This window comes from Euprymna scolopes, chromosome 1 (assembly GCF_053919585.1).
Source record: "Euprymna scolopes isolate OS-2025 chromosome 1, ASM5391958v1, whole genome shotgun sequence".
NCBI classification, from domain to species: Eukaryota; Metazoa; Mollusca; class Cephalopoda; order Sepiida; family Sepiolidae; genus Euprymna; species Euprymna scolopes.
Window position 1 is genome coordinate 28,967,653 of NC_136482.1, and position 27,238 is coordinate 28,994,890.

Below are 27,238 nucleotides of genomic sequence, written 5' to 3' on the forward strand. Positions count from 1 at the left end.
AATTGATTTGTCATAAATTTATACCCAGATTATAAAATAAAAAGAAAATAATACTTGAACAAATGGAACGGGTTCAATTCAAATATAAGCCACTAGCCTTAATTTACATACGAATATTCAACCAAATTAATGAGATTGAACACGCAACACTAACTGAAGTACTTCTAATGCTTCAATCTATGTCCAATCTTTCGTAAAACATTCACAGCAAAAACTCGTCTACCTACAACCACTGTCAATAGTTTCTCTATTTAAACGGAACAAACCATTTTTTTTAACCCAATCCACAACCGAACCCATATCTAATTCTGCTCTTATGAGGGTTGCAAGTCAATAGTGACTAGCAACCAATCAAAACCAAGATAAGAGATTTGTCCATCTAAGCACAATAGAACATCTCACTCTGCTTATATACTGTCTGTTTTCTGATGTATAACTACTCCATACTTCCGTTCAGTCTTGAAAGACAAAGGATACCCCTTAGGAGCAGTAGCTCGTGTAATTGTGAGGCAAGGGTTGCACAATTCACAACCACACTGCTCCTGAATCGGCACGGTTTGAGTCCAGTGGCAAGGAGAACACCAGGATGACTGAAAACAACGCCGAGATAAACAGAGAGCACATACAGCACCTGGAAGTTCCAAATGGGCACCCATTTAGCACTGTCCAGGTTCAACATTGCTTAACTTCAGTGATCCAGCAGGAACCGGTGTGTCAACGTGATTATGCCGTATATCTCTATTAGTTCTAGCTGAACTAATCAAACAGATAAGTACTGACCACCACATTCAATACTATTGATATTAGCATAATCCTCTACAAGATCTTAATACTCTTTTGCATCACTGCTAGCTGACTATAATATGGTTGTCTTCAAGTCTAACGTAAACAAGTTCCTGATGAGCTGTTCCACTTGTTAACAAATTTACCGAATTTCCATTACTAACGATTACTATATTGTTCAATTTCTACTGTACACTCTTTAACCCTTGTCCTTGAGTGGCCGCTTGGCCTTGATAAGTGGTGATGCTTATGTAAAAAAAAAATATATATATATATATATAACATATGCCTCCAAAATTAATGTTTCAAAACGGGTAGCAGTGTTTGTTAGCAATGTTTACTCCTTTATATCGGTTGTGTGAACATATATACAACTTGACAGAGTCATGGAACCAAAGATTAATAATACAGCATCCAATTCTTACGTGACTCAGCAAAGAATGGTAGTATTCCACCAGAATCCAAAACTTCTATAGAAATTAATGCCTAAAAATAAGTTGAAATGTCATTCATTCAAATTAAAAAAAAAAAATCTTCATAAATTAATATTACGAGAAAAAATAGTAAACGTTGAGTTTATTAATTTTTATGGGGGAAGCAGGAACTACTGGATTGACCCAGGCAATAAATACAGTTACATCTAAAATATTTTGGCAGTTATGGCTACAGAAATACGACGTGTACTTCTGTAACATAGTTTTGCTTATACGTTTTTGTTAATTATACCACTGTGTCTTTATTACCGCCTGCAAGGTCACAACGCTAATGAACAGATGACTATGAAAATTTCTTATTGACATATGCTACCATAAGAAGAAGGTAATGCTAAGGAGAATGATTTGTGTTATCAAATCCAGCTGTTTGATTATACCCACTTCCTAACATAAAATACAGCAAACATTAATGTTATTTTTTCCTTTCGTTTCGAAAAACTCAACCATGTTCTGCAAAGTCAGAAACAAAAATAAAATTTCCTCTACAAACTAAGCACTATAAATAAATATTTGAAGAAAAAAAGAACTTGAAGCATAAAAACATTTACTAAAATTACTGGATTTAGCATTAAATAACCTGAAAAGGGTTGGTATGCCGTTAAACAAAACAACGAAACAACTAAACCGGGAGAAAGGTATGACAAGAGAAGAGATTTCACCCCCCCCCTAAAAAACAAGGAGATAGTAATCCCTGGAAAGAATGTATCATGATCACAGAAGAGATATTGCACCACACCCAATCAAAACGTTGGAGTAATGTCTAGGAGGATGGTATTATGATAACAGAAAAAAATATTACAATATTAATACTCCTTCTCTGAATTGAGTCTTAAAAGATATGTTAGGATTTTCCCAACTACAGACGGTAACAAAATAATGTGATGATGACAAGAAGAAAGGAACACAACAGAAATTAAGTTGTTGTAAGAAAACTTGTATTGACAGGAAAGAGGGGGAAGAAAGAATGTTTCTTTGCAAAAAACGTCGCTTTTGCGGAACTTATCTATGATTCGTCCTTTTAACGTTGTTTGTTTCCTGTGGAGTTTGGCCGGGTTAGGGTAAAAAATAAGGAAGTCTTGAATTTTTTGGTGCTGCAATTGCTGTCGGAACTTTGCCCACGTGTCTGGTATGAATGACGGAGAAGACTGAATAACACGTGTTGTCTTCGAGGCCTTAATAGGCAAAAGAGAAAGAGAAGTCAAATAATCACTCTCGGGGGTAAGAAGGAATCTAAAAAGGGAGGTCTGTGATTGGTTGTTTTTCATCCAATCACAAGGCACCCGGTTAGTGACTCCTTAATAATTCCAATAGATAGTCTAAAATATAACAGTAAACTGAATAGGAATAAAAGATAATAGAATAGGATAGTTTCTGCTTTGAGCAGACAGATATCGAATCTCCATTAAAAATAGCTTAGTTACAACTCTTGACAAAAAACAAAAGGCATAAAAAAAACTTTTAAGCTTACTATTTCCCATCCAATCACGCACGCATACACACGTTAGCCGGAAGAGGACAGAAATGGAGAAGGTAACAAAGTATCAAGGTCTCATGTATGATATGAAGAGAAACTGAGCTCTTAAAGACATCAACATGTTCACAGTTATAATAGAAAGTAAAGGTATTCCCAGAAAACAAAGTTCAATAGAAATCCAAATAATTGCCCTTAAATGGATGACCAAAATCCTTAAAGGAGCACTTGGTTGAAGCCTCTAAGTAGCAGGCGATTATCTGGCATTTCAAAGAATAACCTGCCCCCATGCTAATGGAAGAAAAAGAAATAAGAGAAATAAAACATGTACTCAAACAAGATACATTTCCTGCTTCTCTCTTTCCCTCACATATGCAAACGTATAAGTGCAGAGAAAACGTTTTCTCCTCATGTTAAAATTCTAAGAAAAAATTATTTAGACTGAAAGCAAGTAATACAGTAAAACTAGCTACTAAATAAAAAAAAAAATACATATTTCAGAATAATGGTTCTAAGATCGCCAACAGAAAAAAAAAATGTAACACCTTGTCCATGTAAAGACAGAACGAAATCGAATAGAAAAAAATGCAATAAATTGTCTATTATAAATACAAGCATTGTAATTGTTCAGCTCTACGAGGATTCAAAATAATGGATAGGAAATGTCCAAAATGTTTTGAAAAGATTTGGATAGTATGAGAATGGAATATAGTTCTGTGGTAGTTACCACCTCTAAATAAACGGACAATATGGATTTGTCTGGCTTATACATTTTAGTAGATAGGTTGTGAATTTGCCATATTTATTTTATTAGCTACAAATATTAATATTAATTATATTTATTTCAGTTTTTAATTTATATTTTTTTTTATTTGATTGTATTATTAAATTTATAATAGTTTTTTTTTCTAGTCCACGAATGTACTTATTTTATCTGGCAAGCTGATTTTAAATATAGCATAAATAGATCCGACAATTTTATTCTCTGCTCGCCCGCTGCATGTTGTATCCTTTAAAATGACACTAGTCCAACAGCCAAATTATGGCGTGTTACGATGTTTTTTTTTTAAAAATCTTGTTGAATGCAGAGCTGTATTCAAGCTAAGACGATCCTTAATAGTTATGCATTGAAGACGGGCGCTTTTAGCAAATAAGTTATGAATTTGCGATATTTATTTATTTTTTATTAGATGTAAATGTTAATATTATATTTATTTCCGTTTTTAATTGATATATTTTTTTTATTGCGTTTTCTTACATGTGTTAAAATTTATTATTGGAATTTGTCAATTCGCAGTTTGTGATTCACTTGCTATTGCCTCAAAATAAATGCATTCTCTAATTTTGTTTGTCCACGCGTTCTTTTGCAAAATAATTATTCATTCTTTACAAGACACTATAAATAGTCATACTATTAAAGCGCCGCCTAGCGTCGAATATGTGTGCAAAAGGGAAAGATAAATTCCATAAAAATAAAGTCGGAAATGACTTGAGGAAAATAGCAGAATTGCCGTACGTAAACTTTGCTAACTGAGTTCTTTCTTTATTTCAGTTATTGAGAGAGGAACCTATTGCCATACTTCCCCTAAACATGTCGATTGAACTTAAATAAATAGAATACTTATTATTACTATTATTAATGGAGAGTAGACAATGCATTGTGGATACATTATCGGCAGCTCTCATAACTCTTGCTTATCCTCATTTAGAATGAGTAATATTTCTAACAAAAGAAAGAAGAAAAAGCTGTCTATGTATTTATCATAAATTGAACTCATTAATAATGGAACATTAAAATAAAATGGTAAGGTACACCCAGGCTTGAAGAGGGGATGATTCAGTCTGTAGTCAAATGCTCTACCACTAAGCTATATCTCCAGGTTATAATACATCTGTTTCTTTTCTTTTTTTTTTTTAGGAGAAATGATTTGCTGAAATTTTATTATCTCCCTTGGCCGGGTAACGGAAAATATTTCGCTGTAAAAAATATTCTTTTTATCTATAAAAGAGATAAGCTATTTTTAAGATCGGACTTTTGCTATTTTCGATACTTATTGGATGGATTTCTGTACAAAATATATCTAAGAACACTGTCAAACATATATATTAGCTTTGTGTGAAATTTGTAAAAGATAGGCTGTTATATAATAGTAGATAAGCGTATAAATATATATTTATATGATAGAATAATATATAAAACATAAGGAGGGGGTATATTATTAGCTTGATATAGAAATTTGTATTATTCATCAGTCTGCAAAAAGTGAAAAGACGCAGAAATAGCAAATGTAATATGGAAGAAAATAGGAAAAATAATACAAACATTTGAGCAGATTGCTATTTATGTATGTAATAATTTAAAACATTCTAAATGAAATTGATTCGCAGAAACTGAATCGTTGACCATAAAAATAATTGCTACCAATAACATAGATTTTGCTGTAATATATACTAGAAGGAAGACTCGACATTCCCAGTGATTAAATAAGGATCACTATGTACTTTTTAACTAAGTTGTTATGAGTTACATTACATTCTTTGCTTTTACTACCCCCTCTTTATGTTTTATCTCTTATATAATACTAGCGGGGGTGTCCGGCGTTGCCCGGGTGTTTGGAGAAAAAAAAATTGGTAGTAGGCAAGTAGGTACCCGTGGCGTGAAAGCGGAAAATAAAGTGAAAGAAAAGCTGACATCTTATCGCTACGCTACGACGCGAGAGGAAGTGAAGAACGTTCAAATTTATCGATGGCAATCAAAAAGTTGACTTGAAATGAATAAGTTAATAATCACGCAGGCACAGAAATGAAGGTTGGCTGCAGGCCAGTTTCTGCTGTATTTTGATTCCCCATGATGTTGGGGAAAATCAGCTCTCTCCTCCAAAAAAGGAGGAGCTCTCCAAATGAATAGCAATTGTTTGATATGAAGCGTCCCCCCACATTGATCAAAGCTAATTGCCTTTCTGAAAGCTTGGTGTTTCACTTTGCTTCAATTAGTTTTGCTTTATTTATACGGCAAAGATGAACAAACACGTGAAAGGACGGAATAGAAGGAATTCTTTAAAAGTCGATCAAAATAAATGTAGAAACGACGTTGGTTCGCAAATCGTAGATATTATAATCTATTATATTATATATTATAATCTATTATATTATATATTATAATCTAGGAAGTCTAAATAAATGTAACCTCGTCGAGAATCCCGGTGAAAAAAGGCTTTCCCAGACATACAAAAACATGCGCAGCCGTTTTGCCATATATATAGATTATAATTTGAAGAGATTGAAATGTAAGAAAATTCAAGAAATTAGTGTCTCAAACATATGATCTAAATTTCATTTTAACTGGATATAATATATTATATTTTTAAATCGCTTCAAACAAGGCATAAAGCCATTTGATGTAAGAAGTTAAAAAATACTACTTCAAGGTCAAAAACTAACCAGATAAGTGTGAGATGGACAGATTCCGACTCCATAAACAGCAACTTCCTTCTTTGTCAAAACATATGGAACATATTACAACAGGACTGCTTCATTGCAGACTACAGCATGGTCGTCTTCAAGTCCATTATGAAGAAATAGTTGCTGCATTGTCCTCTTAAGCAATCAAATTTCGTCCATTCCTTCCATCGTTTTCAATACTCTCATCATACAACTCATTAACCCTTACACTCAAATGACTTTTGGCTTTTTAAAGTCGTGGTACATTCATCAGATTTGATTTAATGTCTTTTTTACATGCTGACATGTGTTGGCTTTAAGAAAGTGTCATTCAAACTAATCTATCTCTGCCCAGGTTTTTATTTATCCCTCTTTCTCTCAAATCCAGCCTTATTAGTCCATCCCATGTTTTCCTTGGCCTTTCTTGGTGGGATGACTTTAATTATTTTACATTTAATAACCAATAACATATTGATATAAGTAATAAAAAAGGCAATAATTTATCATCTTAGCAATATTACCCAAAACAAAAAATGGTTATGACATTATTGATGGATAGAATTTTTCTTTCTAAATGGGTTGAAAATATTATACAATTTCTTTGTAATTGCCAAAATTCTGAATATATACTATTATGGAATAAGATGATTTACCTATTTATGGAATAATGGGCTTGCTCAAAGTCTATAAATATAGTAACATCAAACACATTATTGGGTAGCGATTCATAGCAGTTATGGCCCCAGAGTTTTGACGGATACATCTGTAATGTACTTTCGTTTTTTGTTCGTCTTTATTGGCCTGCAAGGCTCCAACATATCTATCTGGTCGGGCTCCTTGCCCAAACCAATATGACTCTCTCTCTCCAAATTTACCTGTTTTCCATTAGCTGCCTCAGATCTTCGTCACAGTTGACATCATGTGCAATTTGCTAGATTTACGTGGATCTAGGTCGTCCTATGTTCATAGCTGACTGACAAACTGAAAAGGCAGTTCTTCAGAGCAGTGGTGAGTTCTGTCCTTGTTTACGATGCTACAACCTAGACACTCATTAAAAGAGTAGAAAGAAGGCTAGACAGCACATACACTTGTATGTTACGAACAGTGTTAAATATATCTTGGCAAGATCATCTCATCAAGCAGCAACTTTATGGCAACCTACCTACCATATCTACTATCATCACGAAGCGACATCTACGATTTAACGGTCAATTCCAGAGGAGCAAGCAAGAGCTGGTGAGAAATGTATTGCTGTGGACTCCACAGCCTGTGCACATTACAAAAGATACTCATATAAAACCAATGTAGAATCGACTTACCTTCTTTGTTTATGGTCGTCCACAGAAATTAAGTTCAATGATTTGATTTTCTAAAATAAAAATAAATAAATAAGAAGTCAAAAAGAATGATAATATCAACGGATATAGAAAAATATCAATAAAACTTTATAAAGTTTGTCTATTTATGAAACAATAAAGGAAAAAATATTATCCTCAGGCAAGATAAAGTTTTCTTATCCCTTTCAGAGTTTCTGTTTATAAAGAGATAACTAAATTGAATTGTCAATTTAGACTTGTTTTCTGATAAACGATTTTACATCAGAACTTTAGTGACATTTATTAGGTTGAAGAGAAAGTCCTTGCGGAATTTTGATTTCAAATGATATATTTTCAAATAAGTTTTCATTATTTTATATATCATCGTTCTATCCAATCATTTAAATTACAATCGTTTTAAGACAATTGTCTTCTTTATAGAACGTTGAATTTTCTTATTTCAATTCAAGCTAGGTAAAAAAGTTGTTGAAACAGTTTGCAAGACCAACAAAGCATTTAGCCCAGAAATCACTACTAAACGCACAGCACAATGGTGGTTTAAGAAATTTTGTGGTGGCGACGAGAGTCTTGAAGATGATGAGCATAGTGGTTGGCTATCGGATGTTGACAATCTATTAAGAAGGTTAGTTGAAACCAATCCCAGCAAAACTGTTTGAAAACTTGCTTCTGAATTAGACGTAACATATCTGACGATTTTAAACCACTTGAGAAAAATTGAAAAAACAAAAAAAAAAAAACAAAAAAAAACACTGTTATGAAGTGTCATTTTATCTTCTTTTACACAGCAAGAACGACCTGTTTCTTGACCAGGTTGTAAATTGCAATGAAAAGTGGGTTCTTTACGACAACCAGCAATGTTCAGTTCAGTGGTTAAATGCCAATGAAGCTCCATGACACTTATTGAAGCCAGAGTTGCACCAAAAGAAAGTCATGCTGATTGTTTGGTGGTTTCATCCATTACAATCTTTTGAATGCAGGCGAAACTATTATGGTGGAGAAGTACTGTCAACAAATGGATGAAATGCATCAGAAACTTCAACAACACCCAGCATTACTCAACAGAAAAGGCCCAATTCTCCTCCACGACAATGCCCAATCGCACGTTGCTAAACCGACCCTGCCAATGTTGAATTAATTGGGCTCCAAAAGTCTGCCTCATCCGCCATACTCTCCAGACCTCTCACCTACTGACTACCACTTTTTCAAGCATCTCAGCAACTTTCTGCTTGAGAAATAGTTAAAAACTTCAGCGATATCAAAAATGCCTTCAGTGACTTCACCGCCACCAGAACACAAGATTTTTTATATTAAGGGCATAAATACATTTGTTTTGCGTTAGCAAAAGTGTGTTGATTCTGATCGTGCTTATTTCGATAAATTTTTATTTGAGCCAAGATATATTCATCTAAATTTAAAAGTTAAAAACCGCAAGAACTTTCTTGTTAACTTGATATATTACTCATGGAAATTTAGGTATCTGTCTGTCTGAAGCTAAGACTATACTATTACTGTAATTAATGGACTATTGTAACTAATTTTAATGCTAAATATAACATATGATGATTATAAAATTATTCTCATTTTTGGATCAGTTAATACTAAAAAAAGTTAGATTAGTTTTGTAAATAGCCTTTCTTCAATTAATAGCCTGGATATTGAAGGTCAGGCTATGGAGTTAAAGGTGACTTTACAATGCTTTTATTACACTGGAGGTTATCTGTAAGTAGAAAAAAAAAACAAATAAATATTTAAAATAAAAATATGTTTATCGGAATTTAAAAGTTAAAAACCGCAAGAACTTTCTTGTTAACCTGATATATTACTCATGGAGATTTTGGTATCTGTCTGTCTGAAGACAAAACTACACTATTACTGCAATTAATGGACTATTGTAACTAATTTTAATGCTCAATTCGAGATGGGGGCAGGACAGTATAGTACCTGTTCTGTTGTCATGAACCAACGTCCGAAGCATTATTTAAAGGAGTAATGTTTGTTAGTCATGTTATTAACCTCACAGGCATTATTTTATAATTTTCTCGAGGGAGGGATAGTATAATATCTATGCTGTGATCTTGATACTATCCTCTCATAATTGCTATCACTCTTTTTGGGAGGAGGAATGTAGTATCTGTTCATGTTTCATGAGACGATAGAACTGTACGCCTGTGGAACTCTGTTCCGTCTGCCTGCTTCCCACCTGACTACAACCTGTATGTCTTCAAGTCCAACGTAAACAAATTCCTAATGAACTGCCACCTCAAGTAAACACTTCAATAAATCTCCACACTAACGTACTGTACTTGCAATAACCCTTATCCCTGAGTAGCTTCCGGGCCTTGATAAGTGGTGACCACCGTGTAAAAAAAAACAAAAAAACAAAAAAAAAAACTCTTAGCCATTACCTCCTCCTTGGGAGTAGAGTGGCATAGATGAATAAGAAAGTGTCACAATTAGCTGTTCATTACAAAAATCAACACTTACTTATAAATATGTGACCAGAGAAGAATAGCTTTGCTAGTATATATATATATATATATATATATATATATATATATATATATGTTACATGATAAGGGCTGTCCCCCTTTTCATGTAAGTATAAAAATAGGGAATTAGTTAAATGTAAAAATGAAATAGAATAGACGAAATTCGAACCTCGTAATTTAGGTTTAGAAATAGATTACGAGAGAGAATTAGAAAATGGAATGTAAAAACAAACCATTGTTTAGAGATAAAATAGTTTTAAGAAAAGGAATGTGCATTTGTCAATTCTGTTATGAAATTGAATTGAGGGATGCAACTATAGGATAATTCAATAAACATGTTTTTAACATATTGGAAATATAGGTTACTGGAAATATAGGTTAAAATTCCTTTTGTAAACAAAGGAAAATGTTTTGGACACGCATTTACAGAACACGTGAAAGAAGACACATGTTTTAACATGTGTATGACGTCATGGAAAATGGGAAGTTCTCGATATAGTTAGAAACTTTAGAGTTAAGCAGAGAGAGTCTGAGGACGACAGACGACAGTCTGGAGTGCAAAGATGGACAGTCGAACGTCTGGAAGCGAGACGGTCACCTTTGAAAAATAGAATGTAAAACTTTGAATTCCTGACTAAGAAACCCACCGACCGGTCCATGGAAATAAAAGTGTCATGTGTTTCTATAAACGTCGTCTTTGTGTTGTAATTCTACCAAAAGGTAAAGTGAAATTGTCATTATATGTCTTATATATCCTGTGTTTTAAAATGTCTTCACATACACAATGTCTCTACATCTCATATCTACAATGTGAACACTAAGACTGTCTCAACACTGTCTCCTCACTCTAAGAGCTTCTACTACACTTCTAAGTATGAACATTTTATATACATGAATCTCTTCATAACACGAACACAGAACGCAACATCTCTCTTAATAAGACTCTCTAAGACTCACTTTTAATAAGACTTCCTAACAACGAACAATAACAACAAGAATAATAACAACAATAATAATAATAATAACAACAACAACAAAATATAACATATATGTTATATAAATAATGATTATGAAGTTGAAATATTTTAAGCCAGGCCAGCATAAAGAAAACAATTAGTATAACTTGAGAATTTCAGGGTAAATTTTAGAATACAGAGGTTTATTTATGTATGTTTTTGCATGCATTTCCTAAGAAAATATCAATCAGCTTGTGGAAGGCAATGGTTAAGAATGAATTTCTAATTTTGAAGTATGAAAAAGACTTGTGTATGCATGGTATGAGAGAGTAAATTTAACTTTTGTCTCTTTCTCACTTTCCGAATTTTTGTATACTGCTGACTCCGTGTCGACAGACTTACTTTCTTGACAATAAGATGGGACTCCCAGCGTGATACCTTTTTCCCCACAAAGTAAGTTGTACTCTATTTTACATGCCGAATACATTCTCCGTGTTTACCTCAGCAACAGATGTTTATTATTGATTGTGTTTAGAGACTTAAAATTTAGACTTTTAAGTACGAATTAGGTTTATTCATCTCTCTTTTATGTATAATGTATTACATTCTTCTCTTGTGTCGGTAAAAAACATTCGGCAAAAATTTATTTTTTTATTCAGTCGTTTCTTCTTCATCGTCTTTATTACTGTTTATTTTCGACTCTCGTATGTATGCAAGAAAATACTTATCTAATATGGCAATCAATTCACCAAAGAGCTGCTTCCAAGCTGACTACAAGTTGAATGTTTACAAATTCATCTTCAGCCACCCCCTTAAATAATCAAATTCTGCCCAGATCCAACCATGGTTTGCAATCCTCAAGATGTTTGTCTCACTATTCACCTGATACAAACCCATTAACCATTGTCCTCGAGTGGCCTTATACCCTTGATGAGCACTGGCTTATTAGTGAAAAAGAAAATTTTGTAGCCTATACGTGTTGTTATCATATTTGGGCTGGTGAATCTCTATACTATTAGAGGGTTCTTGTTAAGGTGCAGTAACGTATCTGTGATTTGATAAGCGTTTCTTCTTTGCAACCCGTTTCTCACAGACGTGATGTTGCTAGTCTCAGTCTTTTCCATAAATACTATTATGGTATATGTTCTTCAGAATGGTCTGATCTTATAACCTGCTTGATTCGTTGGTCTAGTGATCTTCATCAGATCACTATTTAGATACCTCATTGTAATACCATTTCTTATTCCAGTAGCTTCTTTCCAAGAACCGCAAGCTTGTGGAACTCATAGGCGATTACATAATTAGTAGCCTGAATTCATTTGAGGTTTTTGTTTTGGTGAGCAAAAGTTGAAAGTCAGTCACCAAATTCCTGTGTGCGCACAAGAAAGCTGTCATTAAATTTTTATAAATTAAGGTGGTGTCATTCTTCTGAGCAACTTATAACCTTGGTCTTTTCAAGACTTAGGTCAATAGGCATCTTTTGTCTTTGTAATAATCATCTTTTGATCTTGTTAGCTCCTCACATAAAGTCGGAAGCGATTTGCATAAAAAAAACAGCAATTATTATCATTATTATAAGTAGTAGTAGAATATTTTAATTTTCTACTCAACTATCTCCATCATCCATCGAATAATCATTTACCTTTATACTCGAGTAACTTTTGGCCTTGGTTAGCAGTGTCTCATTAGTATAAAAAGAATAATAAAAAAATAATGGAACAAGATGTGGACAAGACGTCAATAATGTAAATAACAATTCTTTATTGAATCTGAGAGAAAAATATTTTAAATGAAAAAAAAAAAAGAGCCTGCATTAAGGTTTCATTTATTTTGAATTGCACTCGAAGATAACACGAAAAAAAGAGAGAACAATAAATGTGCCTTGGTTTCTTAGGAGAAACTCGTGAGCATGATTCGATGATTTCTTTCGAACAATTATTCCTAATCATTGAATCATATGAAATTTGCACATGATGCGATTTGCAGATTTTTTTTTCTTTTACCAAAGAAAACAACATGAGAATTTAGAAACCAGAGAAAGAAAACAAAACAAAACAAAACAAAAAAACTAAAAATAAAAGAATCAGGTCTTTGGAATTGGAAAAAAATAAAAATAAAAAAAGGCTTGGAACTAGTAAAAGAAAATTGTTTTGTTTTTTAAATTGGCTTCAAAAATGCACATTTGAATGAACGATTCCTCATACCAATTCATCCACGTGCAAAATTTCCAACCAAAGAACTCTTGTGAAATTAATTACATCATATGTGTTTTTTTATGTTTTATTAAACCTTTGTAACTAGCTGAAGTACGCGTAATCAATGTAAATACCAACACCACCTCATTATAGAATGGAGGAAAGTACAGCACTTATCCCTGGCCCACAAAATCAACAGAGATTAGACCATTCCTGTAATAATCAGATCCATGTTGATTTTGTGGTGGGAGTTTAGTTCTGTGCTTTTCTAGAATGTCCACCCTCCCAGACTTGGCCTTCTCTTTTTGAAAAAGACTTAGTTTATTGCAAATAGCCTGAGGAATGCCGACGGGGCTGCTGAGGCACTTTTTGCACACATTCCGACCCTGGTGTCTAAGTTCTTGCAGTGGGAGAGAACTGAAACCCTACATATATATATACTCATTAATACACACACGTATTATATATTTGTCTATATACTTTTATTTACTTGCCTCCCCACGAGGGCAGAGTTAGACACAAGGTTAGTTTTCAATGTCAGAAAACCCAGCTCCTCAAAAAGGGTCACTCTGGATCGAAGCAAAAATAAAAATTGTCTCAGTCAAGAAGGATTTCTTCTCCACTGATCGAGGGCAGAAAAAGTGAAGTGTAGTATCAGACAGATACTACACCTTGTTCCCAGCTGAAAGGCTAAGCTGCAGTACGGAATCACTAACTGGGTGCCCTGTGATTGAATGAAAAATGACCAATTACAGGCTTCCTCTTTTTAGAGTTTCAGCAAACCCTAGAAAAGCGAGTTTTACAAACGCCATTCCTCTTTTGCTCATGCGAACTCCCAGCGTCAACACGTTCTCGTCTGTTCTCTCCGTCATCTAAACACCAGAACACGTTTATAGTTTTCATACAGCAACTGCAGCACCCAACTCAAGGCTCTATTTCTTCAACCCAGTCAAAAGGACACAAGAAATATAAAACTGTTAAACGGACTGTTTGCAAGCACCTTTCTTTTTTTTTTCCAGATTTTCTGTGTAAATACAATTTTCATAACATTTACAACTGTGTTGTGTTTCTTTCTTATTGCTAGTATCACTATATTTTGTTACCAAATATAATTGGGAAAAATCACAAAAAATTTGCAAACAACCATTTTACACTAAGAAAGTTAAAACCATGTGAAATAATTTAACACGAAATTGATTGGTGTAAATAGTGTCGTTTGAGGAACGGGCATACGGACCCATTTTGATCTTTAATATATATATTTACTAGATTTGTGGAGATTTCGTTCATCCTTTTTGTTTTTGATTTGTTTGTGTATGTATTCGCTCAGAAAAATGAATGATTATAAGCAGATAAAGGGGGTGATAGCCTTACTTTTTTTTATAGGGATTCGTTTAAAAGGAAAATTACTTCTGCCTTAAAATTAATCTCAGCAGAAGCATCCTTAAATGATACTGGTTTTAAAAAACAAGTTTTATAAATAGATGGTTGATGGAGGTCGACACAATGAAAACAAAAAAATATGTGAAGTTTGTGAAAAGGCCGATATTAATTTAGAAAAGAGCATTATGTTGGAAGACGAACAGTGAGAAGCAGAGTTCGTTTACAACATATTAAAAAGGCTCACAGGACTGGAAGAGAATATTTCTAGTTCCAATAATGAATTCGTCCAAGTGAAAATCCACAAGTGCCTCTCGCAGCCTTGTGCGTTTCAATCCCACAGTAGCGGTGTGTTTAATTCAGTGGGATACAAACTGGTAAATTTCAATTTAAACATGTTCTGGTTCAATTTGAAATCTGTGTGGACACTGTACACTGGAAAAAACAAAACAAAAAAAACAAAACAAACGTCCCAGTTAGATTTTAATCTTTCGTTAGAAGATGAAAACTTTGAAGTGGCCATCAATATATTGAAAAAGGATTTTTTGGATATTAGTCTCATTATTGACGAAATTCTTAGCAATTGCTAGGCACCAGCCGTAAATATAACTCGGAGTTTATTAAAACAAAAAGTTTTTGTCAAAAATTAAAGTTAATCTATCCGGATTAAAAACTGTATAAGTTGATATTTTTACAACAAACATGCAAGGCTCTGAACTAATTAGCCATATAATATTTTTCAAAATTATCCCCAACTCTTTAAAAAGAATTAATTCGTATAAAGTTGAGAATAACTACCCGAAGATCAATTAGAGTTTTGATTTTGAAAAATGCAAGAGAGCTATATGCTCAGGCTGTTAAATCCAAAGCAGCTGAGCAGCGGCTTGGTTCTCACCAGTTTTGGTAAATAGCAAACAGGATCCTGAACAGAAGCGTGCGTTCTATCCCAACTATAATCAATGGACCTGAAGTCATCTCGTCAGCATCAGACAAGGCCAAACTATTTGCCAAGAACTTTGCAGCTAATTCTACCCCATGCGACGAAGGCCATCAACTCCCCATATTTCCTCCTATAACAGACAACACGCTATGCAACATACAAATATCTGTGCGTAAGGTCGCCAAGCTAATCAAGAACCTTGATTCCAGTAAAGCAATTGGCCCTGACGGCATAGCAATTATAGTGTTGCAAAAGCTTCAACCAGAACTTGCTCCCATACTTACAAAACTGTTTAAGCGTTGCCTTAAGGAGAAGTGCTTTCCAACACCCTGGAAAACCCCATCAGTATGCCCTGTATTTAAGAATTCAGGTGATAAGTCCTCTCCCTCTCAGTACAGAGCAATGTCTCCTGTGTGTCATGAGTAAGCTGCTGGAATCCATATTAAATAGAGAAATAGTCAACCACCTCAGCGGAAATAACCTTCTTAGTGAGATGCAATATGGTTTCCGATCTGCTAGATCTACAGTAGATGTGCAAACGGTTATATCTCATAGGATTAGTGAATCTCTTGACAAAGGCTTCCTTTCTAGAGCAATTGCTCTTGACATATCAAAGGCCTTCGATAAGGTATGGCATAAGGGCCTACTACACAAGATTTCTAGCTACCGTATAATTAGAAATGTTTCCTCAATTATTAAATAATTTCTCTCTGATAGGCTCATAAGAGTAGTGGTTGATGGGCAGAAGAGGCCCACAGTATTAATGCTGGAGTCCCTCAGGGGTCCATCTTGGGCCCAACTCTCTTCCTGATCTACATCAATGATATCCCAAAACATACTTAAATCATTCGTTGACATCTATGCCGATGACACGACCATCTATGGCAACACATCAAAGGCCAAAAATGACAACGTTCTCTCTGATTCTCTCTCCTCTGATCTTAAGTGCATGGTACAATGGGGGAAGAAGTGGCTGGTTACTTTTAATGCATCTAAAACCAAGCTCCTATCTTTACATCATCAACGCTCTGATCCCCATCTGGCATCAATTGAAATGGATGGCTCTCGTCTTGGGGAGGCTCCATGTTTTGACAAGGTTCTGGGTTTGACCTTTTCTCCTGATCTGAAATGGAACATGTACATCAAGTCTCTTGCCAAGGTCGCTGGGAAAATGGTGGGATCCTTCTACCACTCCAGAAGACATCTCACTACTGATGCAATTCTCTATCTATATAAAAGTCAAGTACGTCCAGATGGAGTACTGCTGCCACATCTGGGCAGGAGCTGCTAACAACAGCCTATCCTGCCTTGCCAGAGTACAAAATAGACTTCGTGGCTTAGTGGGGGATGCCCTTTTCTCTTCCCTGCAACCTCTCTCCCACAGAAAAGACGTTGTGAGCCTGTCTTTATTTTATTGTTATTTCCATGGGAAGTGCTCGTCTCAGCTCCAATCTCTGGTCCCTCCCCCTCGCCAATCTTTCACAATAAACACCCGTCTAGCTCAAACCACTGTCATTAATTTTCCCCACTCTTTATCTGTGCCTAAATCAAAGCGTAGATTCCATGAACAAAGCTTCTTTCTTAGAAGTGCTCGCCCATGGAACTCTCTTCCATTTGCCTGTTTCCCACCTGACTACAACTTGGATGTCTTCAAGTCCAACATAAACAAATTCCTGATGAACCGCCCCCCCCCTTAAGTAAGACACTTTATCAAATCTCCAATACTAACGATTACTACCATACCATCCCATTGATTATTGTACACGCAATAATCCTTATCCCCAAATGGCTTCCAGGCCTTGATAACTGGCGACCTCCTAATTCCCACCAAGATAATGGCAAGTTGCAAGAAGGGAATCATAATAAAAGCAATAATGGTAAAGAATGTTCCAATATTGGAAAACTTTGCAATAAAATCTACCAAAATTACTAGGCATTGTGGATTTTGCAACATTGATGGGCATATCATGAATCGTTGTTCAAAATATTCCTCCCTTGATTCGAGACATATGGGCTTATGTCTTGTGTGTACAAGTGTTGGTCACAGAACTGAAGACTGTTAAAGTAAAGGGAATAAATTACCTTAAAAGTGTGCAAATTGAAAATCCCGGGGCCACGTTACCTCCTCCCCCCTTGTGATAAAGCAAGTAAGTGTGGAAGCAGTTGAACTGCTTCCATGCACGTGTGTACTAACACTGGCACACATGAACAATCGTATATTTTACCGATAGTGGCAATTATTATTTCAAAAGGGAAACGAAAATATAAATTAAACTGTCTCTTTGATACAGGCAGTTAAAGGACTTATTTCTTCAATAAAGTTATTAAAAAATTAGGCTATTATAGACATTTATTCACTCTAGTTGAATATAATGTTAAAACCTTTTTAGGCTCTAAAAAGAAAATTAAATCAGGTTGTAGTGAGGACTGAAGTAAATTAGGGAAATTCTTTATCTCTACCTGTTCGTATCGATGATGAATTTGATATGAACTTAAGATTCAATAACTTTAAACCTGTTGAGAACAATTTACTTAAATTATAAACTGGCCTTTTGTGCACAGGACGAACGATATTCATGTACATGTTTTTTAGAAATTGATGTGATTCAAGAAAAACATCAAAATGGTGGACTGCATGAAGGGCTCTGCTTTGTACTTTCTTACAGACATACCCCCGTTAGGCACTTGCCAACATTTTTTATATGAAAATCAATGTACCCCTAAAAAGATACAGAATAAAAATGTTCAACACAATTATGCCATAGTGACTAAATATTCTACATACTCAAACACTAGAGCAAATTTATCTCTTTACACTGACCCCTTTGCCTAAATTTAAAGAAAATGTTTGATGTGGATTCTCTGGGTATATCACCAGAAGATATGTGATTTTTTTTTTTTTTTTTTTACACAGTGATCACCACTTATCAAGGCCCGGAAGCCACTCAGGGATAAGGGTTATTGCAAGTACATTACGTTAGTGTGGAGATTTGATGAAGTGTTTACTTAAAGGGGCGGTTCATTAGGAATTTGTTAACATTGGACTTGAAGCCATCCAAGTTGTAGTCCGGTGGGAAGCAGGCAGACGGAACAGAGTTCCACAGGCGTGCAGTTCTAAGAAAGAAGCTTTGTTCATGGAATCCACGTTTTGATTTAGGCACAGATATAGAGTGGGGGAAATTTTTCACAGTGGATTCAGCTAGACGGGTGTTTTTCGTGAAAGATTGGCGAGGGGGGACCAGAGATTGGAGTTCAGACAAGCACCTGCCATGGAAATAACGATAGGCTCACAACGTCTCTTCTGTGGGAGAGAGGTTGCAGGGTAGAGAAAAGGGCATCCCCCACTAAGCCACAAAGTCTATTTTGTACTCTGTCAAGGCAAGGATTATGATAAAAATAACATTATGGAATTTGAAGAATCCATTAAATGCAAAAATAACACTTATGTTAAGCTTCCCTGGCATGAGGACAAAATAAAGTTTATGCCTTCCAATCACAGAGTTGCTCTTTCAGCGCTAAACAGTACATGACAAGCTCAAGCAACAACAATTAGATCGTGAGGAACTTAAAACCGTAATGATAAAAGATAGAACATGGCTATCAATTAGAGAAGGTTTTAGGATATAAATATTCCATATTTTTTTATTTTTTTTACACAGGCATTACCACATTATCAAGGCCAAGAGGCCACTCGAGGATAAGGGTTAAAGAGTGTGCAGTAGAAATTGGGCAATATAGTAATCGTTAGTAATGGAAATTCGGTAAATTTGTTAACTTATACGGAACAGCTCATCAAGAACTTGTTTACGTTAGACTTGAATGCACTTGTAACCTGTCATTATTTAGTGACATAAAAAGAACTGTGCATAGTTTATTCATACTGGCTTTGCTTGGACCCTATGTACTCTTCGTAACTTTATGTGCATATGTTAAATGTATTAAAAAGTTTGACTCATGTCCAAGTAACCTACACCTAAAATTTCCAGTGTTTAGACCCAAAATTGGCAGAGGAGTTTGATAGAGCCTGAACTTTGACCCCTTGACAGCCAAATTTCTGACCGAAAAACTGTTTAAAAATTTTTCCCAAATCTCAATAACCCTTATGTCAAATCTTGACTCTGTAGTACTTAAATTTGACAGTTCTGTAGGGATATGTACACGGACAAACAATTTCACTTTTATAGATAAATAGATTATGAGACATTGATACACATTATATACTCCAGTATGCAATAAAAAGTTTAAGAAGAAGTAATGCCTTTCATTTGTAATGATTAAGGACAAGGAAGGATTAAGCCCTTCACAAGGCTTAAGCATTTAAGATTTTTGTGCCCACGTGGTTAATTCAAATTATAAACAAAAACCTCACATAAAACATCCATCAAAATTAAACAAAAATATCCCTCGCCCCTATAAAAACAAAAAAAGACAATATTCATTTTGTATAATTTACTTATGCTTTAAAAATTTCCTTCCGTTTTAAATTCTATTCTCAAAACAGATATTTCTAACTCACTTCAGAAATGAATTTCTTAAAGTCATCCCAAGCATGTTCATTGCATGTATTTAAACACAAATACTTGCAACATCTTATAAAAAGAACTTTGTGTACTTAATAGTAACTTCCGTCAGTCTTGGCACACTATGGATACCCACTCTAAGGATGCCGACGCATAGAATTTTTGGGGCAAAAATTGTGCAATCACCACCCAAACCTCTTCTGAGTTGGCGTTGTTAAATACAAGTAGCAAGTGGAGGTTCAAGACAACTGGAAACAATGCCGAGATAAGCAGAGAGCACATATAGTGCCTAGAATCACCAAATGGTTACCCATTACTAGCCAGGCTCAACGTTGCTTAACTTTGGTGATCTGATGAGAAATTGGTGTTTTAATGCATTATTATGCCGTATATAATACATTATGTATTTTATACACATATTATAAGAAACGCATTGATACACTTTATATGTACATTCTTTACTCCAGTATGTAACAACGTGATTTTTGTTATCTTCAATTTTGATAGAGTCCATATTTATATACAGGGTGTTTCAAAAGTCTTGGGAACATTACAAGTTATTAAAAATCGTTATGTTCCCAAAACTTTTGAAACACTCTGTATTTATATACCCCACTGAAATTAATTTGAAAGGAAATCACCCACTTTTAAATAAAAAGTCAAAAACAAGTGTTTTTTGCCCCTTCACGTCATCAAAATGATGGTAATAATTTACTTATTAAAAATGAAATTACTGACATACTTTTATCATTTTATGTAAATACTAGCAGGGTGGCCGACGTTGCCCGGGATTGAATGATGATCAATAAATGTTTTATACTCCCATATTTTTATTGTCATCGAAATCGATCAAATCGCCCATTTTTTAATCAAATTGATAATCAAAATTTCCTCATCTAGTTGAAGACCAATCGCAGTGCACTTGAAAGAAGCTCCACATGCCTCTCGCAGTGACTTAGTCTACAATACAGTGTAGTCTACATTGCATTATAGAGAACCTATTGTTGATTTTATAACATTATTTATATATATAACTAGGAAGGGTGCTTGGCGTTGCCTGAGTGTTTAGGTGATGTCCTAAGGAACCCGGAGGGGGGGGGGGTTAAAAACAACAGTAGCGGAGGTGTTCTGGTGTGTATAGATGATGTAGTAAGGAACCCCGAAAAAAAAAAAAAGTGGTAGTAGGGGGGATCAAAACACTAGTAGGCAAAGGTGTTAAAAAAAAAGTGGTAGTAGGGGGGATCAAAACACTAGTAGGCAAAGGTGTTAAAAAAAAAAGTGGTAGTAGGGGGATCAAAACACTAGTAGGCAAAGGTGTTAAAAAAAAAGTGGTAGTAGGGGGGATCAAAACACTAGTAGGCAAAGGTGTTTAAAAAAAAAGTGGTAGTAGGGGGATCAAAACACTAGTAGGCAAAGGTGTTCAAAAAAAGTGGTAGTAGGGGGGATCAAAACACTAGTAGGCAAAGGTGTTTAAAAAAAAAGTGGTAGTAGGGGGATCAAAACACTAGTAGGCAAAGGTGTTAAAAAAAAAAGTGGTAGTAGGGGGGATCAAAACACTAGTAGGCAAAGGTGTTTAAAAAAAAGTGGTAGTAGGGGGATCAAAACACTAGTAGGCAAAGGTGTTCAAAAAAAGTGGTAGTAGGGGGGATCAAAACACTAGTAGGCAAAGGTGTTAACAAAAAAAGTGGTAGTAGGGGGATCAAAACACTAGTAGGCAAAGGTGTTAAAAAAAAAAGTGGTAGTAGGGGGATCAAAACACTAGTAGGCAAAGGTGTTTAAAAAAAGTGGTAGTAGGGGGGATCAAAACACTAGTAGGCAAAGGTGTTTAAAAAAAAGTGGTAGTAGGGGGATCAAAACACTAGTAGGCAAAGGTGTTCAAAAAAAGTGGTAGTAGGGGGGATCAAAACACTAGTAGGCAAAGGTGTTAACAAAAAAAGTGGTAGTAGGGGGATCAAAACACTAGTAGGCAAAGGTGTTTAAAAAAAGTGGTAGTAGGGGGATCAAAACACTAGTAGGCAAAGGTGTTCAAAAAAAGTGGTAGTAGGGGGGATCAAAACACTAGTAGGCAAAGGTGTTAACAAAAAAAGTGGTAGTAGGGGGATCAAAACACTAGTAGGCAAAGGTGTTTAAAAAAAGTGGTATTAGGGGGATCAAAACACTAGTAGGCAAAGGTGTTCAAAAAAAGTGGTAGTAGGGGGGATCAAAACACTAGTAGGCAAAGGTTTTAAAAAAAAAGTGGTAGTAGGGGGGGATCAAAACACTAGTAGGCAAAAGTGTTAACAAAAAAAGTGGTAGTAGGGGGGATCAAAACACTAGTAGGCAAAGGTGTTAAAAAAAAAAACGCGCGTTCACTCGTGGTGTTACAATTTATATTATTAACGTATTTTAACAAACTGAAAATATGGATATAAAAAAATGATTTTGCATGTTATTTTTGTTATGTGGTGAAATAATCTTAAATAAGAAACATGATTTTTTCTTTAGGTTAATTATTTTTTTTACTGAGCAATACTTCATGAATTTATTAATGTTTTAAAAAAATGGTTAAATATGAAGAATAACTCCACCTTCGAGAATTCCTTTAAAATTACTACTTTTATAAGTTTTCGGGTGCGCTGAAAACGAAAATAACATTTAAAATTAAGGCAAATATATTTTTAAAAAGAAAAAAACTACTTGTTTCCTGGAATTTTAAAGGATTTTCCGAGGGTAAATAGTGGCCACAAAGTGGATGGTCAGTTTACGTTAATTTATAGAAAAGTGATCCCCCACTTTTTTAACTAACATTTCTTGGAAACTACTCGTTTGCCTTAATTTTAAATGTTATTTTCGTTTACAGCGACCTCAAAAATCTATAAAATTAGGAATTATAAAGGAATTTTCCAAGGTGAAGTAATTCTTCATATTTACCAAAAACTGTTTATGACTATTTTAGTCAACAACAACAAAAAAAAGTTCATTAATAATTATTTTTCTATCTTATCGTTTTTTTTTGTCATGTAATTTTGGGTTTGTATTACTGTACACATAGATTCGAAAAAGTTGTCAAAAAACAAATATATAACAAATAAATGTTATCAAAGGCAAGATAAGTTACTTTTCTACCAAACTGGATATATTTTTCGTGTTTTTATTCAATGTAACATGTTGACTCGTGTGATGAGGGTCACCCTATACAACAAATTGAAAAAATGCTCATATGGAGTTCTTCGAATTCCCTCATAAATAATTTTTGTCGCAAGGAGAATGACAACATTAATAAAAAAAAAATTTCAGAAAAATTCAAACTTTTAATTAAATTCCACAATGGATTTTTATAATGTCTGATGTATTTAATATTTGAAATATTTCTGCATTAGTAACTTTGTTTATACTAACATTATTTGTTTGATTTTAATTTTAACTTATCGTTTGTTCTTCAGTTAAACTAATTTATTGTTCGTTTTTCAGTTAAACTAATTTATCGTTCGTTTTTCAGTTAAACTAATTCATCGTTCGTTTTTCAGTTAAACTAATTCATCGTTCGTTTTTCAGTTAAACTAATTCATCGTTCGTTTTTCAGTTAAACTAATTCATCGTTCGTTTTTCAGTTTTGATTTAAAAAAATATTGTTCAAATGATTTAAAAAATATTCATTTCGATTTTTAAAAATATTGTTTTTTTGATTGTGGTTCATTTTGATTAAAAAAAATTCATTTTGATTAAAACAAAATTCATTTTGATTAAAAAAAACAACTCATTTTGATTAAAAAAAAAATCATTTTGATTAAAAAAAAAACTCATTTTGATTAAAAAAAAAAATTCATTTTGATTAAAAAAATTCATTTTGATTAAAAAAATAGTTTAATTTTAATATTTGTTTATTGTCTTAACTCATATCAAATATTTTGCTTGTGTTCTGCTTCAAATATTCATAATCTTACATGCATAATTTTCATTTAATTATATCAAATAAACTTCAAGTTTACTACAAATCAAATCGCGTTCCTTCATTTTTTTTAAATGTAATTTATAAGTAATTAAAGAACGCATTCTAATCTTTAAAATCTATAATACAACGAAATATTCAATTGCTTATAATACTTAAACAAACAACTTGTGTTTTTTTAAATTATTTTTTTATTATTAATATTAGATGAGTTTCAGTATAAATCATCGTGTTCTTTCTTTATTTCTTTATTTTAATCCAATTTTGAAGTTTTGTAACGCTGTCTGTAAAAATTACTGTTCATTATTGACAGTCAAGAGTTCCACATATCTTGCTTGTTGGGACCTCGGCGATGACGTCATTTTTTCAGCTGGCCGGCCATCTTTATAACGAAGGCCACGGTTATACACATATACACACATTTGCACTTTATATATATACTAGCAGGGGGTACTCGGCGTTGCCCGGGTGTTTATAGGTGTGTGTATGGGGGCGGGTAAGTATTAATCCTGTTTAAATATTATAAAAAAAACGATGTTAAAAAAATCGGAAAAAAACAAAAAACAAACAAAAAAAAATGGTATAAATAACCATGTCGGATCGAACCTGCAATCTTAAGATAACAAAACTGTGTGTATTGGGGGGGGAGGTAAGCTAAAGAATAAGCGAAGTAATAATCCTGTTTTAAAAAACGTTGCCCAGGTGTTTAAAGGTGTAAAAGAAAAAAAAAATAGTTTTGGTTGGGAGGCGGGATTGAACCCGGAAGCCTTGACGCTGAGGTGGAAACCACTTAACCGTCTCGGCCACGAGTGAGAGAAATTGATTTGCGTGTTAAGTCAAGGGGTTTAAAGCGAGTGAAAGAGGTTTGATTGATAGGTAGCCGCTAAATGGAGTCATTGTGGGACGTTACGATGATGTGGCAGTATTTTTAGTTTTTGCTTAATCAAGGGTTGGGGGGGGAAAGCAGCTCCCCATTTAAAGGGGATTGTCCAAATCGAATAGCAATTGTCTGATATAAGGAGAAACTCCACATTGATCAAAAGCTGATTGCTTTCTGGACGTTTCAGCGCGAAAGCCGAGAACATGAATCGTTTGAATTTAATTTCACTGTATTTATACTAAAAAGACAAACAAACAGGCGACAGAGTGAAACAGTGCGAATTTTATGAAAGTCGATGTAAATAAATCTAGATGCGACGTGCGTTTGCAAATCGTAGATATTATTATTCAGACGGTATATAAAAAGTTCTAATACATAGTAACCCCGTCGAAAATGCTGGCGAAAAAAAACCTTTGTGAGACATGCATAAAATGATCACATACATTTTGCCTTTTATATATATAGATAGATGGCTTGAAAAGTCAAGTATCATACTCCAATTGTGCTCTACACAGAAACATTAATTTCGAATGCGTTCCAGTCATATCACAGTTACTGTTGATTTATTATGTCGAGCCTTTCGGCTTGTGTGGTAATAAAACTTCTCAAATGCACTTGTGACGTTAGACTGTGTAAGGTGTTAACTTTGGTTAAATTCGCCTGTTCTTTCTTTCGTCAGATTATATCGATTATCAATACTTATCGAAGACATTCTGATACAGAACCTATCAAAAAGCACTGCCAGACATATAAAATACTTTTGTGCGAAATTTCATAAAAATCGACCCAGCCGTTTTCGAGTCCACAGGGACGAACTCACACAACACAAAGTTCCATGTATGTAACAATAAATGAGAATAAATACTGGCGAAGCATGGTTTTTTTCTTGTTGTTGACATTTGTAATATTACAACGAAAATTAGCACCAAATAAGGCAAACTCTTTTTGGGTTCGAATCCTGTCATATTCAACCACGGTGGTGAATGACAGTGAAACGTGTTTGTGGATAAATAAATATATATGTATATACATAACATTTTTAAAGAGATAGAATTGTGTATAGAAAATACATTATAAAAAAAAAAAAAAACTGGAACAAATTTATTGATCTTATTGATTGAATTTGCTTATGACAGGAATAGCTGATGAGTAACAAAGAACTGTCGTGACACAATTTGGGGATAATTTAAAACCAGAAAGCGGATGGCTGATCTGATGCTTCAAAAACCAGAAATGGAAATGGTTTATGAATCGATGTGCTCTCAATAAATTCTTATCTGGTTTTTATGTTCCATTTTTCCCAAAGCCGTTAGCATCATTCTGTGGAATATTTGTATTTCATCACGCAAAGAATCCCCAAAGAAATATTTCAATAACTGATGTATTCAAGTGACGGCTCGATCAACCACTTTCAATATCCTTAGATTATCCTTGCATTCTTTTATATATATATATATATATATATATATATATATATATATATATATATATATATACTCCCCATAATGATGACAACAACAAAATAAGCTTCACTAGTTTACATACTTGCTATTTAAACATATTACAAGAATTTTAGATCATCATTTCTGCTGACATAAAAAAAAGAAGAAAAAAAAAGGCACAATCACGTTTACACACCGGTTCTCATCAGATCACCGAAGTTAAGCAACGTTGCGCCTGGCCAGTACCAGATGAGTGACCATTTGGGAAGGCTAGGTGTTGTATGTACCTTCTGAGAAGTTTGGGTGTGGAGCCAGCACTCTCACCCCGAAAAAAGAACTCGTTACAAAAGCATCTACAAAATTTGTGGATGGCCTATGCCCTTCCAGAGGCTCAAGGCTACGGATTGGATGAATGGATAAAGAAAAAAAAAGCCCTCGTTTACTCTTTATAGGGGATTTATTTCCAGTTATTATAGGGCTTATATTAAGGCACAATAATAATAATAAATGAAAATTGGCTAGTCGGAATCAAAGTTTATTATGTCAACTTAAATCTTATTAATGTACCAACCTTCAAAATCTCACAGGATAACTTTATAAGCTAGATACAACAGATATGTTTGTTATGCATAAACACATGAATATGAAACAAAAAGTAATATGTTTAGTTAATGTAATACTAGCAATTAAGACATGTAACAAAATACCGTAAAATGGAAAAAAATATTGGTTTGAGTTCCATCTCTAACTTGTTTTTGCTATGTGACATTGAGCTCTTCTACTAAATGTATTAGACGTCAGTTAATCAAATTCTTCAAATTTCAGTTTCCTGAGAGTATTTTGAAAGGGTTTTAGAAAGTATTATGTGGAGACAACCTCCATCTGAAATATTTCAGATTTGCTCTGAATTTGATCCAGAGTGAAAATCCTCAGTCATAGACACCCAAAAAATAAGACTTCATTTTAATTCCTTCTTAAAACC

The 27,238-nt window shown here is 34.1% G+C and overlaps 1 protein-coding gene across 4 annotated transcripts in view; it reads right to left on the minus strand.

Annotated features, from left to right (window-relative positions):
• LOC145290933 (rabphilin-3A-like) overlaps positions 1-27,238 on the minus strand; it is a 1,108,728-nt gene that overhangs the window by 588,729 nt on the left and 492,761 nt on the right. For all 4 annotated transcript variants that reach the window (XM_080136654.1, XM_080136564.1, XM_080136609.1 and 1 more), the window contains one exon: positions 7,509-7,558. The gene's annotated coding sequence lies outside the window, so the exon portion shown is untranslated. The remainder of the gene's footprint in view (positions 1-7,508; positions 7,559-27,238) is intronic.